This window comes from Brachionichthys hirsutus, chromosome 5, assembly GCF_040956055.1.
Source record: "Brachionichthys hirsutus isolate HB-005 chromosome 5, CSIRO-AGI_Bhir_v1, whole genome shotgun sequence".
Classification (NCBI taxonomy): domain Eukaryota; kingdom Metazoa; phylum Chordata; class Actinopteri; order Lophiiformes; family Brachionichthyidae; genus Brachionichthys; species Brachionichthys hirsutus.
In genome coordinates, this window is record NC_090901.1 from 12,395,658 (window position 1) to 12,404,117 (window position 8,460).

Sequence of the window (8,460 nt, forward strand, 5' to 3'; positions counted from 1 at the left end):
ATAATAATACTCAGCTCATTAAATATAGCTGATGGTCTCCTGTTGTGTTGGACCTCTTTTGGACAGCATTTATTCTTCATTTTTTTACTGCCAAACATTTGTTTAACTCTTGCTAATTTCTAGGGACCTCTATGACCTTTGACCCCACAGTCACTTAAAGTTGTTTCAGTGACTTTTCGTCACTGAATTTGTTAATAATGAGCCATGCTCTGCCTAACCTCCACACACACACGCACACTTTTAGAAGTAGCCATTACCGTGGCATAAATTAAGCCATCCAGTAGAGAGCAAGCATCCCTATCTAACAATTGCCTCAGAAGCTGCACGGAAATAATGAGATTTTGCTGACACAATGCAGCGGCCTTGTGGGACGTCTGTGTTTCTTTGTGTGTGCGTGTGTGTGTGTGTGTGTGACAATGAGAGCCATGTGTGTTCTCCCAAACGTTCGCCTATCTATGGCCCAGACAGATCAAAAGAGGTTAAATGGTTTTGTTTGTTATTGGCAGTCGGAGCTGCTGGAACTCCAGCCTTCATGCTCCTGTTAAATATCTGTGGTTTCGACCTTGCAGCCTCTCAATGACACACACACACTGCTTCACGTAGGAGATGTCGATGCGTCATTATATTACATAGCTGCCTCTTATTGGTCAGCAGTGTTACACCAAAGATTCCAGATGTGTCTCGTATTATTTCCTTTTTTCTTTGGTTTGCTGTGAAAATATTTGTGATATTTCATCCAGCTACACAAAAGCGCTACACCCCAAAACTTTGAATTGTTATTATACTGCATTGTATTGTAGTAATAATTGCTTTCATGAGGAATTAATTCAAGATTCAAGCGTTTTTCTTTGGCGTTTTAACGTTTCTGATAACCCCAGAAAGCCTTCTGCTTTGTGTTCTGGTTGCCCCCCCCCCCACCACCGAGCAAGGTCAGAGAAAGAAAGGGAAAGGATTTTGAATATTTATGAAGATGAAGACAAATCCCACATTTTGTAAACCCTCATTTGCTTGCTCTGTCTTAGATGATAGGCACATTGCACTGATCACCAACACACTGAAACGTTGCATAACAGCACGCTGAGGGATGGAGGGGGGCTGGAAACACTCTGGCGGGTCGTCGAGATATGGAGGTCCAAAGTTGGGCGGAATTCTGACTCCGGGTCAGGTCTGCTGTGTCTGGATGATGTTCCAATCTGATACAAGACAAACAGCAACGTTGGTATCTAATATTCCACTTTTTAGCCAAGAGCTCATTTCCCCAAATACAAATTGCAAAAATCAGTCTGTTGGGGCGAACCAAGGTCACCCATCCTGATCCTCTCTCTCTCTCTCTCTCTCTTACTCAAACAGCTTATGTCTGCACTTTTCTGTTTCATGCACATCATGCATGTTGTTCTATTTCATATTTCACATAATGTGTCTGACACATATTTCCCCAAAGACAAATAACAGAATATTTCATATCCAGTCCCGTCATTGTTGCATTAAAAACCTGGTATGCATGAGAATGACTTTATAGGACATGTTTGGTTTTCTGTACATATTAGAATTCCAAGGTTTTCTAGTAAAGGCCTGCAACATGCATCCAGCCCACGAGCAGCAGGTTAATGTAGGCGAAACGACAGCGCGCCGGCATCCTCGGTTGGCGTTGTCGCCTCCAAATGAGGCATCAGATGAAAACCATTATCTTCTGCAAGCTCAGATGTTTTCGCTGTGAAATGTGCGAGGGGGTTAAAAAAACTGATCTGTTTGTCATTTTCCTTCTGCTCAGAAAACAAATGACGTAATGGCGTTTTAATACTCCCCGGGGAGCAGTAAGGGCTGTCAGACAGTGTCAGCGTGTTGATTTGGAACGACCACTCCATGTCAGGACTCTGCCTTCTAGATATATGGTGGGTTAAATGGTATTTTATTTTACTAAAATATAGTCATGTATCATTGGATTATATTGTAGGTTATGGTTAGATGGAGAATAACTAGTAGAGTAGATGTGGCTGGAATATTTCAGGATATTCTTTGCCTCATCCTGTTCATTAAATTCTAGAATTAATTCTGTCTTCATATTTTTCCCCAAAGCCGCTGGAGCTCGAATGAAATGCTGAAGACGCAACACAGCGGAGAGTGTTTGAAGCATGTGATTATAATTGTATGTGTTATGTGAGTTTATTTCATATAAAACCAAAATTTACCAGCGATGCGCCTGTTCGTCTCAAATCTCTTCCACGACCCGTGCGTCTTAGCGACACTATTGACTGCATTAACAGGCAGGCATGTGGATGTGTGCCTGAGGGACTGGGCTTCGATGAACATTTTTGTGGAGGGACATCGGGCAAAGACCCCGCGACTGCTGACCGTCCAAAGTCTTTATGCGGCGCCTTTTTCACGTGCAAATGGATTTAATCGCTCCATCTTCATCTTGCATGCGTCGGTCTGAGGATGTCTGCTGGAATGTCAATGCTGCACTTTTACACTGAATTAAATGCCCTTAAAGGTAGAGGCTCTAATGGTGATTGATGAATATTCCCCTGAACTTAATATGTCTTCAAAAAGCTTCATTTGATTGGAACAACCTGCTCAGTTCACTGAGATCCATTATACTTCCTTCCATTTCTTCTCTCTCTCTATTTGAACTGAATAATCTTTCTTCTAAACTGGATTGAAAATGTGTGGTTTTACATTATTTTGCATGTGGAACCATTTTTTCTGTCTCTGCAGGCAATAGTCTTATTTCTTCCAACAATGGTTTATTCACGGGGTTTATACCCTCCTGATAAGATAGATCAATCTGATTAAAATAAACAGCTCTCATTGCTGCACCATGTAGAGGAGAATAAACTGTGAGTGTACTGTTTGTTCACTTACAGGCAGATGGAAGCCAAAGAGAACATGAGATGAGACCTTTGGCGGTATCCAATCACTCAACGGATTTTGCTGTCAACAAAATTTGCTAAATCTGTGGTGACAGCTCCAAAGTGATTGATTCTTAACCCGTTGGAAAAGTGTGATGTTGGTGAAGGTGGTGGTGGTGGGAGGGGGCGACCCCAAACCTGCACTTTAAAAAAACCCTGTTGGTTTTACGGTAAAATTCTGGCATCCACAGCTGCCAGTAAAAATACAGACATTTCTTACAGTGGGCCTGACACAGTGATTACTTTACCAGTGCACGCCTCTCCAAATTCCACTCCCTCGCCCTCAGTGACTGTCTAGGAAAAAATAAAAGGTGATGGGATTTGATTCGGGGACAGATTAGATTTTCATGTGGGCGTTTGTCCCTGCTCACACTTTTATCTGGACGCCCGCATCTGCCTCAGATCGAGGGATGGCAACATATTTTGCGAGGAGCTATCTTGCCCGTAGGCCATTGTCTCTGTGTTGGGATGACTGGCGAAAAGCTCCGGCAATGGATGAAAGAAAGGAATAAAAAAAAAGCTGGCCATTGTTTCAGAGGCCATGAGCAGAATATCTGCAGGGGTCTGAGCGGTTTTCGTCAAATAAAACAGCGTCTGGCATCGCCGGCCGCTGAAATATCCTTTGAAGTTTCATGCAACTCGGACTTTGTGTTCTGGTCTTTGTTTAGCAGGCTGGGCAGCATGCGCATGCTGTTGCATGAGAAGCTCTCTCACACTATAATCAATACCAGCTGCAGGGGCTGCTTCACACACAGATATTATCAAATATACCATATATCCATCCATTTCCTGCCGTTTTTCCGTCCTGCGGGTCAGGGGAGTCGCTGTAGCCTATCCCAGCATGCTATGGGCGAAAGGCGGGGTACACCCTGAATGCATCGCCAGCGCTTCGCGGGGCCACACATAATTCATACATGTCGATGAATTATGTACTAAGGACTTTCAACGGAGACAAGACCGCAAAGGCTTTTTTGAAATCCTCCTCTTAGACAGGGTATTTGACTGTACTTGTACTGTAATACATACTACTGTTTGACTGTACTTGTACTGCTCTAACATTCTATCTAATAAGTATATTCATCATCATCACATGGAGACAGACAACATATAATACCATAAACATTGCAATACATAGGCAATATATATATATATATATAATCATTTTAAAAAGTAAGTGAACATATTATTTGCTGTCAAAACATTCAATTTTTAATGTGTAATATTTGATATGCTGCAAAAAAGAAAAAGAAAAGAAAGAAAATGTACCACCGGGTTATCTAAAAATAATATTTAATAGAATGCATTCCAGACGTCCCGTTAAAGATGTTAGATGTAATCTGCTGACAGTTCATAAAAGTAAAAAAAAAACGAGAGTCAAAAAAATTCAACAGTGTTTATATGAGTGTTTGAGTTGATCTCAGAGTAAATCACATTTTTAAGTGATAATAGCAACAAGAAAACGATCGAGACGGCATCTTACAGGAATTATCAGTCATCAGTGACGTAATTGGACGATTTTATCCAGAGTTTCAACGGTGACGCGCGTAAAAACAATTGAAAAGTTCCTTTGAAACTGCACTCTTCCCAATATATGGACAACTTGTAAGCATACTCAACAATGAAAGTATTTGTTATCACTCAGTCTTCTTCTTCTTCTTCCGGCTTGTTCCATCAGGGATCGCCACAGCAAATCAACCTTATCCACTTCACCCTGTCCTTTGCATCGTCCTCTCCAACACCAGCCACTCTCATGTCCTCCCTCACTACATCCATGTATCTTCTCCTGGGTCTACCTCTAGTCCTGTTCCCTGGCAGTTCCATCCTCAGCATCCTTCTAGCGATATAGTCCCTGTCTCTCCTCTGGACATGTCCAAACCATCGAAGTCTGGCCTCTCTGACCTTGTCTCCAAAGCGTCTAACCTTCACTGTCCCTCTTATTGTCTTATTTCTAATCCAATCCAACCTGGTCACTCAGAACCTTCATTTCCACCACTTCTAGCTCCGCCTCCTGTCTTTTCCGCAGAGACACATGTCTCTAAGCCGTACGCCTTTATGTAATTTAACTCCCACACAAAACTAATTTCAAATCTCAGGAACATCCTGATTCAGAAAGCAGCTTTGAAAGCAAAGTTTTGCTGATTCATGTTTTCCAACCTACGTTGCAGTGTCTCCAACATCCTTTTCCAATTTTCAATTCTAGATTTGTTTTGTTAAAATCTGACAAAGACGATCCTATTTGGATGAAAGGGCGAGCAGACTATTTGTATTCGGTTCTGAACCAAGGAAGATGAAAACAATGAAGTCTGCTTGATATTAAAGTCTAAGGACACTATCATTTGTCCCCACAAGAGAATTCTCCTTTTTTTTCTTTTTTTTCTTTTTTTTTATGCAATAGGAATTGGAGATAGAAAGCAGATTGCAGAGGATTATGCAGTCTCAGCCGAGCTTCGGTGACAGATCATGCCCCGGCATTCAAAGACATTGTGTTTTGTTCAAGGGTGGAAATGACTTTGCTAAGACATTGTGAGATAAGAAGCTAACCGTTATTAGTGTAATGGAAATGATTGTGCGCCCAGAGCAGAGCGTGTTAGCGGCTCGGGAGCAACACTTTGCACATCACTGACCGAGAGGAGCATCAGTCTTCCCATTGCATCGAAGGGAATCGAAAACATATGACCCCCCCCCAGCCAAATTAACAACGTCAAATTCCATACAATTGGTGGGAATGGGTTGTGTTTCATCCTCCACAATATTGAGGATTGATTTTGTTAAACCCAAGTAGAAAGTATTTTTTTTTACTACATAATGCATTCAATTGCAACTTTTAGCAAAGGAGGCGCTCCTTATCCTTCTTTTCTTGAGCTTTTCCCACCATGCGTGAGAGCCATTGTGCCACAGCCAGCGTAATAACCTTGAGGGATTTCTTTAGCAGCGATTGTGGATGCTTTTGTGCAGTTTTCCGTTCATTGTGAACTCCTGCTGCTGCTGTACCTTCGCTGTCTCAAACCCATTTCCCTGACATTGAATGTCATTATCACATCAGTTTGACACCTTTGTAAGATTGTGGCTTTGAGCTGTCATTAAAATGTCCTTTGGGCTGTTATTGCTCTGCGTGACTGATGGGCTTTCTCTCTGTGTTTTTTGTTGGTTAGGCTTTTGTAGGGATACAACCGGATGTCTCTGATGCCAAATCAAATTCCGTGCACATTGAGTTGCTGCATGAGCCCATATAACAATGCTTATTCAGGATCTTGGCAATCCAAAGCCCATTGAGGGTAGCCCCTCCTCCTCCTCCTCCCTCTAACCCCACCAAATACACTGCTTTCCACTTTTCACTGCACCAGCTCTTTCACATATTACAGCACAATAATACAAGTCGGGCCAAATAAGTGAGGAGGAGAGTCTGTGACAATAAGAGAGTCAATATATATTTATGCGTGTGTTTGTGGATGTGTGTGAGCAAGAGAGGGAGAAAACGTGTAAGGAATTCTCATTGCTGGAGCAGTGCTGACTTGATTCGTTGGTTTCTCCCTACTTATCAGTTTTAAATAATATATCAATATATATATATATATATATATATATATATATATATTACTAATAACTTCAAGGATATTTTTATTTTTAATCTTCATGTTTAGTTCATATGAATTGTGTTGTTGTAAAACAATGTTTTTGACTGTTACATATGAATGTAAAAAGCTAAGCCTGAGCCGATACCTTCCGCCGTCGGTTCTGGTGTTACAACAAAAAAATCAAATTGGGATAGAATTAATCAAATCTTGAGGATTTTAAGGTGAAAATTCTGGAATGTGATGGGATAAATAAAATGTTTCATCAATAATACTACCCAAAAATAAAAGTCCCATATTTCAGAGAAAGACCGCACTGTCGAATACATCTTCATTAAAATGGGTTAAATTATGTTTCTAGAAGCCCTGATGTCTCAAATTGATTTGGACAACATTATTTGCTATATTTTTTTACCTCCAGCGAGGCATGGGTTATGTAATCACCGGCATGGTCTGTCTCTCTGTCTGCCTGCTAGCAACATAACTCAAAATGTTACAGACGTATCTTGACGAAATTTTCAGGAATGTTACCAGGAAAAGATGATTACATTATAATGATGATCCAGAAGAGATCCTGGATTCTTGATCACTTTGAAACTTTTGTTAACTTTGGAGTCAATGGAGCTTCAGAATTTGTTCCTCAATATCTTGGTTGATTATTGACCGATGTTTATGGAATTTGACACAGTCATGTTTTTTATAACCCAAACATTCACTGCCAACCCTGACATTGAAATCTGTCTCTCTTCAACGTCCAATAACTCCACAACGGAAAATGGTAGGAACACACTTTTTTTTACTGATAAAAGAAGAGACTTTCATCTTGACTTTAGTTTGATATGCTCGGCGTGTGCTTACTCATATTAAAGAATATTCTGCAGGGATTGGAAAATCGGGCAACATGGGCAAAAACTGGGGCACTCAGCCTATAGCTGAGCTGAAAATGGCTGGCACTGAAAGAGTTAAGTAGCGTTACTGATTGGTATGATAGGGAAGTGGACAAAAATAGTGACGTTGTGTCATACAGGAGGTTTTCGTGGGGATCCAAAAAAAGGCAGAACAAGTCTGTGGTGTTTTTTTTTTTTATTATTATTATTCCAGGAAACCAACAAGGTTAACAAGAGTAGTTCAGAAATGTAAAGGCTTCTCCAACACTAAAGCATGTCCATTTTAAAGGTCAGCATGGACGTGGTGGTAAAACAGATGCTTTCAGGGACCCGCTGCTTAGAAGCCACGAGGGCTAGAGTCGGTTCGGCCTCGGCGAACAACAGAAGCACACCATCATTTCATTGAACTGCAATTAGTTTAGGAAATGTGTTGCAGGTTTGATCAAATATATGAATCACCAATAAGGACCAGAAATGTGTAAAACCACAGCTGGGTTTATTTTCTATCAGAGCCCGCAGCCTGATTGCACCTTTGACATCCATCCTCCAGGCATGAATAGCTTTAACCTTGCAGACCTTCACCAAAGCACCATATCATCGAACCCAGAGGGTCCAATTTAGCGTGACCTCCTCACATGTCCACGCCTCTGAGACTTCCTTCTGTCTGAGTCGCCACTGCAGGTTTCAAGGTCGTGCTAATTTTTGGTTGAATGAAAAAAAAAAAAAAAGAAGAGCAGAGAGGAATACTATTGGGCTTCCACTTGACCTGAGCTTCCATCAGCGCTGCCGCCAATGCCGTGGTTCTGCCTATGATTAGAGCTGAGCAATTATATCGATATATATATATATATATATATCGATATTTTGATTCCCCAGGGAGTATCGATTTTTCGAGCTAAAGAAGCTGCCAAAGAAGCACCTGCCGCACCTTAACGCTCCGTTGTTCACTTTACTTTTCAAACGCTTGCAAGCTACAATTTGCACTCACTGTTTAAATAAATGAAACTAATTTTATTACCACGTCGTTGATTCATTTTTGTCCATGCAATTGCTATCGTCTCGCCACAGGATCCTCCATCTGCAGCCGTGTGA